Source organism: Otolemur garnettii, unplaced genomic scaffold, assembly GCF_000181295.1.
Source record: "Otolemur garnettii isolate 467f Iridium unplaced genomic scaffold, OtoGar3 scaffold00215, whole genome shotgun sequence".
Classification (NCBI taxonomy): domain Eukaryota; kingdom Metazoa; phylum Chordata; class Mammalia; order Primates; family Galagidae; genus Otolemur; species Otolemur garnettii.
Window position 1 is genome coordinate 174,667 of NW_003852610.1, and position 12,231 is coordinate 186,897.

Below are 12,231 nucleotides of genomic sequence, written 5' to 3' on the forward strand. Positions count from 1 at the left end.
GAGGCACCAGATCCCCTGGACTAACCCTTTTGCTGGGAGGGCCTTTCTGACTCCACAGAGCATGGGAGCAAGTTACACTTGTACTGCCAGTGGACCCCTTTGTCTAGTTGCTGGAGACCTTTTGATGTCTTCCACTTGATCTGCATTTATGCTGAATGGGACAATTGGTTTGGAACTCTTGACCTGGGCTGATCACCTGGGGATCATCCAAGGTTGTGCCCTGGCTGTGTTATAGTGGGAGGGTCTGATTCTCCTCTTCTGGTTGTTGCCTCTTGGGGGTGGGTGTTTTAGTTGCTTGTACTTCTTCAAAGCTGAGATTTTAGCACAAAGCCACTGATTCACTAGGTATTGGATACAGACTGGCTGAATGCAAGACAGAGCCACCTAGCCCCATCACACCAAACAGGTCCCCAGAATCTTAGGCTGTAGTACTGAGCGGGACCTTTGTAAAGTTCTAGGGGAAAAGCCACAGTCACCAGTCCCAGTTCTTTGGTAAAGGGTTGGTTAATTACAAATACAGGAGCCCTCAATCCAATTTCACCTTACCAGCTTCTCTAGCCACATGGTGAAAAATAATCATGGGGAGGAATCAGTGGAAAATCTCTGGCAACATGAATAATCAGAGTAGATCAACTCCTCAAAGGAATGACAAAGGAGACACAACAGAATGCCATTCATAAACAAATGGCTGAGATGTTAGAAATCGAGTTCAGAATTTGGATGGCAAAGAAGATTAATATAATGGAAGTAAAGTTGAAATTAGAAATTCAAGGAGTAATCCAAATGTTGTCTCAAGAATTCAATGAATTCAAAGACAAAATCGCCAAATATTTTGACACAATGAAGTAAGAAATTGCAGCCCTCAAAGATCTGAGAAATATAGTAGAATTCCTCAGTAGCAGAGTGGAGTATGCAAAAGAAAGGACCTCTGACATTGAAGACAAAGCTCTTGAATGCTTTCAAACACTCAAAGAGGTGGAGAGGTGGAGAGGTGGAGAGCAAAAACAGATCATTCCCTGAGAGAGTTGTGGGATAACTCCAGAAGAGCAAACATTGGCCTTATAGGAATTCCTGAAGGAGAAGATGTTCCTAAAGGCACAGATGCTCTACTCCAAGATATAATAGAGGAGGATTTCCCAAGCATGGCAAGCGATACTGAAATTCAGATAGCAGAAAGTTTTAGAACCCCAGCAAAACTCAATCCAAATAAAGCATCTCCTAGACATATTGTAATTAACTTTGCCCAAGTTAACATGAAGGAGAAAGTTCTGCAAGCAGCCAGATGTAAGAAAATCATAACCTATAAGGGGAAGAATATTAGAATAACTGCACATTTCCTAACTGAAATTTTTCAAGCCAGAAGAGGATGGTCATCGATGTTCAATCTCCTAAAATAAAAAAACTTTCATCCCAGGATCCTGTAGCCAGCTAAACTGAGTTTCATTTGTGCTGGAGAAATCAAATACTTTAATGACATACCCATGTTGAAGAAATTTGCCATAACTAAGCCAGCTCTCCGAGATATTCTCAGACCCATCCTCCACAAATTTTTGATCAAAACCCAACTTCCAGAATGGCGAAGGGATTAAAATGGCAAAAGGGAGCATCCACTGGACTTTCAAAAAATTTGACACCTAAAACACTAGCAGGCTTATTAATTCTGTCAGTTAATGTGAATGGCTTAAATTGTCCTCTAAAGAGGCACAGATTGGCTAACTGGATACATAAACTCAGACCAGATATCTGCTGCATACAAGAATCTCATCTTACCTTAAAGGATAAAAATGGACTCAGGGTGAAGGGATGGTCAGTCATAATTCAGGCAAATGGAAATCAGAAGAAAGCAGGGGTTGCAATTTTATTCACAGATACAATAGGCTTTAAACCAACAAAGGTAATGAAAGATAAGGACGGTCACTACATAGTTGTCAAGGAAAACACTCAATAGGAATAGATTTGAATTATGAACATTTATGTGCCCCATGAGAATGCTCCTCAATTTATAAAAGAGACCCCAACAGACATGAATGATATGACCATAATAGTCAGTGATTATAACACCCCTTTGTCAATGTTGGATAGATCCTCCAAGAATAAGCAAAGAAATTTTACAGTTAAATATGACCCTAGACATGAAGGCTGTGTTGACCAGTTTGATGGAAGTAGTTCGGATTGCATGTGAAAACCCCACACTGTACCCCAGAAGTGCATTAATATACATAGTTACCATTCAATAAAAAAAAAAATATGACCCTAGAACAAATGGAATTAGAGACATCTGCAGAACATTTCATCCCAACAAAACTGAATACACATTCTTCTCATCAGCCCATGGGACTTCTCCCAAAATTGATCATATCTTAGGTCACAAGTCTAACCTCAGTAAATCTAAAAGAATACAAATTATTACTTGTATTTTCTCAGATCATCATGGAATAAAAGTTGAACTTATTAACAACAGGAATCCTCATACTTCTACAATGACATGGAAACTAAATAATCCTATGCTGAATGATAGCTGGGTCATAGATGAGATTAAGAAGGATATTACTAAATTTTTGGAACAAACCAATACTGAAGACATGAATTATCAGAACCTGTGGGATACTGAAAACGCAGTCTTAAGAGGGAAATTTATAGCAGTGCAAGCCTTCCTCAAGAGAACAGAAAGAGAAGTCAACAACTCAATGGATTATCTCAATAGAAAAGGAAGAACATTCCAACCCCAAACCCAGCAGAGGAATAGAAATAACAAAAATTAGAGCAGAATTGAATGAAATTGAAAACAAAAGAGTCATTCAACAGACCAATGAATCAAAAGGTTGGTTTTTTGAAAAGTTCAACAAAATTGATAAACCTAACCAGAAACAGAAAAGTAAAATCCTTAATATCATCAATCAGAAGTGACAAAGGCAAAATAACAACAGACACAGACAGCTCAGAAATCCAAAAAAATTCTCAATGAGTACTACAAAAAGCTCTATTTTGAAAAATATGAAAATCTGAAGGAAATAGACCAATACCTGGAAGCATGCCACCTTCCTAGACTCAGCCAGAAAGAATTGGAAATTTTGAACAAGCCTATATCAATTTCTGAAGTAGCATCAACTATAAGAAATCTTTACAAATAGAAAAGCCTGGGACCAGATGGCTTCACCTCAGAATTCTACCAAACCTTTAAAAAGAAATTAACTAGTACCTATATTACTTAACCTTTTCCAAAACATAGAAAAAGAAAGAACTCCCCAACACATTCTATAAAGCAAATATCACCCTGATACTCAAACCAGGAAAAGATGCCACAAGAAAAAAACGTATAGACCAATATCACTAATGAATATTGATGTAAAAATATTCAATAAGATCCTAGCAAACAGAATCCAGCAACACATCAAACAAATTATACACCATGACCTAGTGGGTTTCATCCCAGGGTCCAAAGGATGGTTCAATATATGCAAATCTATAAATATAATACAGCACATAAACAAATTAAAAAACAAAGACCATATGATTCTCTCAATTGATGCAGAAAAAGCTTTTGATAATATCCAGCATCCTTTCTTGATCAGAATGCTTAAGAAAATAGATATAGAAGGAACATTTCTTAAACTGATAGAGGCCATATACAACAAATGAACAGCCAATATTGTGTTGAATGGAGTAAAAGTGAAATCATCTCCAAATGGAGTAAAAGTGAAATCATCTTCACTCAAATCAGGAACCAGCCAAGGTTGCCCATTGTCTCTACTGCTTTTTAACATTGTAATGGAAGTCTTAGCCATCTCAGTCAGGCATGAGAAGGCAATCAAAAGTATCCAAATAGGATCAAAGGAGATCAACTGTCACTCAGATAATATGATTGTATATCTGCAAAACCCCAGGGACTCAACTACAAAACTCTTAGAAGTGATCGAGCAATACAGTAGCATCTCAGGATACAAAATCAATGCTCTGTAGCCTTTATATATACCAACAATAGTCAAGTTGAAAAAACAATCAAAGACTTTATTCCCTTTACAATAGTGCCAAAGAAGATGAAATATCTGGGAGTATATCTAATTAAGGACATGAAAGATCTCTATAAAGAGAACTATGAAACTCTGAGAAAAGAAATAGCTGAAGATGTCAACAAATGGAAAAACATGCCATGCTTATGGCTGGGAAGAATCAACATTGTTGAAATGTCTATACTTCCCAAAGCAATCTACAGATATAATGCAATCCCTATTAAAGTACCTCTGTCATACTTTAAAGATCTGGAAAAATTAGTACTTCATTTTATATGGAAACAGAAAAAATCTTGAATAGCTAAGACATTACTCAGAAATAAAAACAAAGTAGGAGGTATCATGCTTCCAGACTTCAGACTATACTATAAATCTATAGTGATCAAAACAGCATGGTACTGGCACAAAAATAGAGAGGTAGATGTATGGAACAGAATTGGAAACCAAGAGATGAACCCAGACACTTATCGTCATCTTTGATAAGCCTATCAAAAATATAAATTGGGGAAAAGATTCCCTATTTAACAAATGGTGCTGGGTGAATTGTAGAAGACTGAAATTGGACCCACACCTTTCTCCTCTAACAAAAATTGACTTTCACTGGTTTAAGGATTCTTGGAGAGAGTGCAGGGGAAATGCTTGAAAAAATTGGCCTGGAATACTTTATGAGGAGGACCCCCCGGGCAATCGAAGCAACATCAAAAATACATTTCTGGGATCTGATCAAACTAAAAATCTTCTGCACTGCCAAGAACACAGTAAGCAAAACAAATAGACAGCCCTCAGAATGGGAGAGGATTTTTGCAGGTTATATTTATGACAAAGGTCTAATAACCAGAATCCACAGATAATTCAAGCTTATTAATAAGAAAAGAATAAGTGATCCCATTTCATTGTGGGCAAGAGACGTGAACAGAAGTTTCTCTGAAGAAGACAGGCTCATGGAGCAGCATTTGTCTCTTGAGCTGGGCTCTGAGCTGAGGGCTCCTCTTCAGCTGTTTCATTCCTGGATATCCCAAGTGTCTCTGCAGCAGCCTCTGTCACGCTGTGACCTGCAGGTACTGGGAGACCTGTAGGGAGGACACCAGGACATCTGGGAGCTGGGAAATGGGCTTCACACTTGTCTAAGGAGGACCCAAGATGCCCATAACATCCATGTTTACTGGCATGCTCCACAAATACCAATTCCTGGGACATAGCTGTCCAGTGGATAGCCTGAAATATGGGGATGGAGCCTCTCAGGGGAATAAATGAATGCCTTTCAGCTTGAGAGTAGTCTCATATTATACCCTTCCTGTAAACAGCTCTGTGTAGTCATTCTACTGAAGACTGTTTGCAAGAGATGGGCACAAACAATTTATTCCTAGACATGATCATAAGAAGATATCAAAGCTGTGGCCCTGAGAATTTAAATTTAACAAAAGGCTGGGAAAACATGTATGAGTGTGAGCAGCAGAAAGTACATTACAGTGGACTTGACCAATGTTTAACAGCTACCCATGGCAAACTCTTCCAATGTAGTAAATGTTTGGACAGCTTTAGGCAATTGTCAAATCAAAATAGACATAAGATGATATATACTTAGAGAAAACTTTTGAATGTAAAAGGTATGGGAAAGCCTCTAAGCTCTGCTCACACAGTACAGGATATAAGATAACTCATACTGGAGAAAAACAGTACAAATGCAAAGAAGGTAGCAAAGTCTTGCAATTTTACTCAAGCCTGTCTAAGCGTTAGAGAATCCACATTGGAGAGAAACTCAACAAGTGTGAAAATGATGGCAAATGTCTTAGCCACAGATCGAAATATTCTAACAGCGAGAATATTGATACTGGAAGAAAACTCAGCAACTATAAAGAATGTGACAAACTTACTAAGCAGCAGTCACACTTTTCTGGACATAAAATAATTTACTCTGGAGAGAAACCCTACAAATATCAAGAATGCAATAAAGCCTTTAACTGTGATTCAGACCTTTCTATTCATCAAAGAATTCACTGTGGAGAGAAACCCTACAAATGTCAAGAATGTGGCAAAGCTTTCAACTATTACACCTTTCTGGACATCAAAAAATTTGCTCTGCAGAAAAACCCTACAAATGTCGAGACTGAGACTGTGGCAAAGCCTTTATTTAAGTGGTACTCAAAACTTTCTGAACATGAAAGGATTCACTCTGGAAAGAAACCTTACAAATGTGAAAAATGTGGCAAAGGTTTTAAACTTAGTTCAACCCTTAGTAAACATCAAAGAATTCATTGGCTCTTATCATTATCATTATATTTATTTATTTATTTATAAATAGAAACTCTACGGAGGGAAAAATGTGGCAAAGCCTTTAATTAGTACATGAACAATTAATTCTGGAGAGAAACCTTATAAATATGGACAGTGTGGGAAGCTCTTTAACTCAGCTTCAATCCTCACTGGACCTACAATAAATCATATAGGAGAGAAACCCTGTCAATAAGAAGACTGTTGCAGTACCTTTACCTGGTGTTCATAGCATGCTAAGCATAAAAGAATTCAAATTGGGGAGAAATCCTACAAATGTGAACAGTGTGGCAATGACCTAACTGGAGCTCAAACCTTACTACACATAAGAACATTCATATTGGAGAGAAATCTTACAAATGTGAATAATGTAGCAAAGGTTTTCAGTGGTGTCTTCAGTCTTAGTAAACATGAGAGAAACCATATCAGAGAAAAATGGTAACAATATGAAGATGTGGCAAAGCCTTATGCTAGTAGGCACTGTTTTCTTTCTTTCTTTCTTTCTTTTTTTGAAGATGGAATCTTGCTTTGTCACCCTTGGTAGAGTGAGGGGTGTCGCGGCTCACAGCAACCTCCAGCTCCTGGGCTTGGGCAATTCTCTTGCCTCAGTCTCCCAAGTGGCTGGGACTGTGGGAGCCCACCACAAAACCTAGGTATTTCTTTTGTTGTTGTTGCAGTTAGGCCGGGACTGGGTTTGGACCTGCCATCCTTGGGTATGTGGGGCCAGCTCCCTGCTCACTGAGCCACAGGTGCTGCCTGGCACTGTTTTCTGTATACAATAGAACTTATGTTGAAAAGAAACTCTGCAAATGTGAAGAGATTCACAACTGTTTAACTAGTGCTTAAACCATTGTACAAATAAAATATTTATAACACAGAAATTCTCTAAAAAAAAAAAAATGACAGGCTCACAGTCTACAGACACATGAAAAAATGCTTATCATCTTTAATCATCAGAGAAATGCAAACCCAAACCACTTTGAGATATCATCTAGGCTCGGCACCTGTGGCTCAAGCAGCTAAGGCACCAGCCACATACACCTAAGGTGGCGGGTTCAAATCCCCAACCTGGGCCCGCCAAACAACAATGATGACTGCAACCAAAAAATGGTCGGGCGTTGTGGTGTGGCGGGCGCCTGTAGTCCCAGCTACTTGGGAGGCTGAGGCAGGAAACTTGCTTGAGCCCAGGAGTTGGAGGTTGCTGTGAGCTGTGATGCCATAGCACTCTACCCAGGGGGATAGCTTGAGGCTCCGTCTAAAAAAAAAAAAAAGAGACATCATCTAACTCCAGTAAGATTAGCCCACATCACAAAATCCCAAAACTACAGGTGTTGGCATGGATGTGGAGAGAAAGGAACACTTCTGCACTGCTGGTAGGAATGCAAACTAATATGTCCCTTCTGGAAAGAAGTTTGGAGAATGTTTAGGGAATTAAAAGTAGACCTGCCATTGGATCCTGCAATTCCTCTAGTAGGTATATATCCAGATGACCAAAAATCACTTTACAACAAAGACATTTGCACAAGAATGTTTACTGGTGCCCAATTCATAATTGCCAAGTCATGGAAGCAGCCCAAGTGCCCATCAACTCATGAATGGATTAACAAACTGTGGTAGATACACCATGGAATACTATGCAGCCATAAAAAGATGGATACTTTACCTCTTTTATGTTTACATGGATAAAGCTGGATCATATTCTTCTTAGGAAAGTTCTCAAGAATGGAAAAAAAATACCCAATTTACTCAATACTACTATGAAATCAATATATAATTAACCACACTTTCATACAAAAGATAAAACACAATTTTAACCCAGAAAGAAGGAGAAAAGATGAGGGTGGGGGGAGGAGGAGATACAGGGAGGGTAATTGGTGAGACCTTATGTATGTGCATATTGCAAGTGTACATGTCAAATATATTAATAGTAGAGTATAAATGTCTAAACACAACAAATAAGTGAGGTAAACAAATTTGAAACATTCCAAATAGTATATAAAATCAGCACATTGTACCCCATAAATGCAGTAATGTACACAGTTACAATCTAACAAAAAAAAAATAAAGGTGAGAGTCTCTGAGAAAACAAAACAAAACAAAAACAAAACACAATAAATATATTCTTTTTTTAATCTTTTTTTGATCAACATAATACGAGTGTGTTGTGGAAATTTAACATTTAACATTTAGTTTCAAATGTGCCATGAGATTAAAAAGTTTGAAAAACACTGCTCTAGAGAGTCAGACATGTTTCATCAATATTTAATTCCTTTTACTGTTATGTGTGCACCACCTTCACTTAGCTATGCACCCCAGAAAGGACATCTGGGCTATTTTCCAGTTTGGGCTGTTATAAATAATGATGTACAGGTTTTTGTGTGATTAAAAATTTTCATTTCTCCAGAATAAATGTCCAGGAGAGCAACTGCTAAGTTGTATGGTAGTTGCATGTTTAGTTTTTTTATTGTCAAACTATTTTCCAAAGTGACTATGTTACTTTACATTCTCAACAGCAGTGCATGAGTGAATTAGTTTCTCAGCATCTGTGCTAGCATTTGGTATTGTCATGACTTAAAAAAATTCTTTTAGCCACTCTGATAGGTGTGTAATGGTATCTTGTTGTTCTGCATCTTACTTAGTTTGCATTTCCTTGATGGTTAATAATACTGAACATCTTTTCATGTGCTCATTTGCCTTCTAAATATCTTTCTTCTTCAATGAAATGTCTCTTGTCTTTTGTCTGATTTTTAAAAGAATTTTCTTTATATATTCTAGGTAGATTCTTTGTCAGATATGTGTCTTGCAAATATTTTTACCCAATTTATAACCTATCTTTTATTCTTTTAACAGGATCTTTTTTTTTCTAGAGACAGAGTCTCACTTTGTCACCCTCAGTAGAGTGCTATGGCATCACAGCTCACAGCAACCTCTAGCTCCTGGGCTTCAGTGATTCTCTTGCCCCAGCCTCCCTAGAAGCCAGGACTACAGGCACTTGCCACAATGCCCGGCTCTTTTTTTGTTGTAGTTTGGCCGGGCTGGGTTTGAACCCACCACCCTTGGTACATGGGGCCAGTGGCCTACTCACTGAGCCACAGGCGCCACCTGAACAGGATTTTTTATAGAGGGAAAAATTTGAATTTTGATGAAGTCCAATTTCTTAATTTTTTCTTTTATTGATTGTGATTTTAATATCAAGTTTAAGAACTGTTTGCAAATACTAGGTCATGGATATTATCTCCTATGAATTTTCTGAAAGTTTTATAGTTTTACTCTTTACATTAAAACTATGATATATTTTGAGTGTTTTTTTTTTTTTATTAAATGTTAGCTGTGTACATTAATGCAACCATGGGGTACATGTGGTGTTTTCATGTACAATTTGAAATATTTTCATCAAACTGGTTAACATAGCCTTGATGTCATTTTCTTAGTTATTGTGTTAAGATGTTTATATTCTACTTTTAGAAAGATTCACTTGTACCCTTGAAAGATAAACCATAGAGGTGATCCCTCCAATCACTCTCCCTCCATTCATCAACCCCATCCCCATATTTTTAGGCTATAATTAGGTTATAGCTTTCATATGAAAGCTATAAATTAATTTCATAATAGGGCCGTGTACATTGGATATTTTTTCTTCCATTCTTGTGATACTTTGCTCAGAAGAACATTTTCCAGCTCCATCCATGTAAACATGAAAGAGGTAAAGTCTCCATCTTTCTTTATGGCTGCATAGTATTCCATGGTATACATAAACCACAGTTTATTGATTCATTCGTGGATCGATGGGCACCTAGCCTTCTTCCATGACCTGGCAATTATGAATTGGGCTGCAATAAACATTCTGATATAAATATTTTTGTTGTAATGTGGTTTTTGGTCTTCTGGATATATACCTAATAAAGGAATTGCAGGATCAAATGGCAGGTCTATTTTTTAGTTCTATAACAGTTTTCCAGACATCTTTCCAAAAGGAACGTATTAGTTTGCATTCCCACCAGCAGGGTAGAAGTGTTCCCTTTTCTCCACATCCATGCCAGTATCTCTGGTTTTGGGATTTTGTGATATGGGCTAATCTTACTGGAGTTAGGTGGTATCTCAAAGTAGTTTTGATTTGCGTTTCTCTGATGATTAAGGATGGTGAGCATTGATTTGCATTTCTCTGATGGTTAAGGATGGTGAACATTTTTTTCATATATCTGTAGGCCATGAGCCAATCTTCTTTAGAGAAATTTCTGTTCAAGTCCATTGCCTGCCCTGAGATGGGATCACTTGTTCTCTTCTTGCTAATACATTTGAGTTTTCTAAGGATTCTGGTTATTAAACCTTTGTCAGAGACATAGCCTGCAAAAATCTTCTCTCATTCTTTGGGCTGTCTGCTTGCTTTACTTACTATGTTCTTGGCTGTGTAGAAGCTCCTTAGTTTGATCAGGTCCCAATAGTGTATTTTTGATGCTACTTCAATTGCTCAGGGAGTCCTCCTCATAAAATATTTGCCCAGGCCGATTTCTTCAAGTGTTTTCCCTACACTTTCTTCTCGTATTTTTATGGTTTCATGTTTTAAGTTTAAATCTTTAATCCAGTGAGAATCTATCTTAGTTAATGGTGAAAGGTGTGAGTCCAGTTTCAGTCTTCTACAGGTTGCCAGCCAGTTAGCCCAGCATCATTTGTAACAATAGGAAATCTTTTCCCCACTCAATGTTTTTAATTGGCTTGTCAAAGATCAGGTAATGTTAAGTAGCTGGGTTCATCTCTTGGTTTTCTCTTCTATTCCATACATCTACCTCTCTATTTTTGTGCCAGTACCATGCTGTTTTAATCACTATCGATTTATAGTATAATCTGAGGTCTGGTAGCATGTTTCTTCCTGTTTTGTTTTTATTCCTGAGTAATATCTTGGCTATTTGAGATTTTTTCTGATTCCATATAAAAAGGAATATTATTTTTTCAAGATCTTTAAAATATGACAGTGGAGTTTTAATAGGGATTGCACTAAAATTACATATTGCTTTGGGTAATATTGACATTTTAACAATGTTGATTATTCACAGCCATGAGCATGGTATGTTTTTCCATTTGTTAACATTTTTAGCTATTTCTTTTCTTAGAGTTTCATAGTTCTCTTCAAAGAGATATTTCACATCCTTTGTTAGGTAAACTCCCAAATATTTCATCTTCTTTGGCACTACTGTGAATGGAATAGAGTCCTTGACTGTTTTTTCAGCTTGGCTGCTGTTGGTATATATAAAGGCTACTGATTTATGAGTGTTGATTTTGTAACCTAAGAGACTGCTGTATTCCTGATCACTTCTAGGAGTTTTGTAGTTGAATCCCTTGTGTTTTCCAGACATATAATCATATCATCTACAAAAAGTGAAAGTGTAATCTCTTCTGACCCTATATGGATGCCCTTAATTGCCTTTTGTTCCCTAATTGCAATGGCTAAAAGTTCCATTACAATTTTAAAGAGCAGTGGAGACAGTGGGCCACCTTGCCTGGTTCCTGATCTGAGTGGAAATGATTTCGATTTAACTCCATTCAATACAATATTGGCTGTGGGTTTGCTGTGGATGGCCTCTATCCATTTAAGAAATGTCCCTTCTATACCAATTTTCTTAAGTGTTCTGATTATGAAGTGATGCTGGATATTATCAAAAGCTTTTCTGCATCAATTGAGAGAATCATGTGGTCTTTGTTATTTAATTTGTTTATGTGATGAATTATATTAATAGATTTATATATGTTGAACCATTCTTGAGATCCTGGGATAAAACCCACTTGGTCATGGTGTATAATTTGTTTGATGTGTTGCTGGATTCTGTTGGTTAAGATCTTGTTGAATATTTTCGCATCAATATTCATTGGTGATATTGGTCTATAATTTTCTTTTCTTGTTGGGTCTTTTCCTGGTTTGGGTATCAAGGTGATGTTTGTTTCATAGAATGTGTTG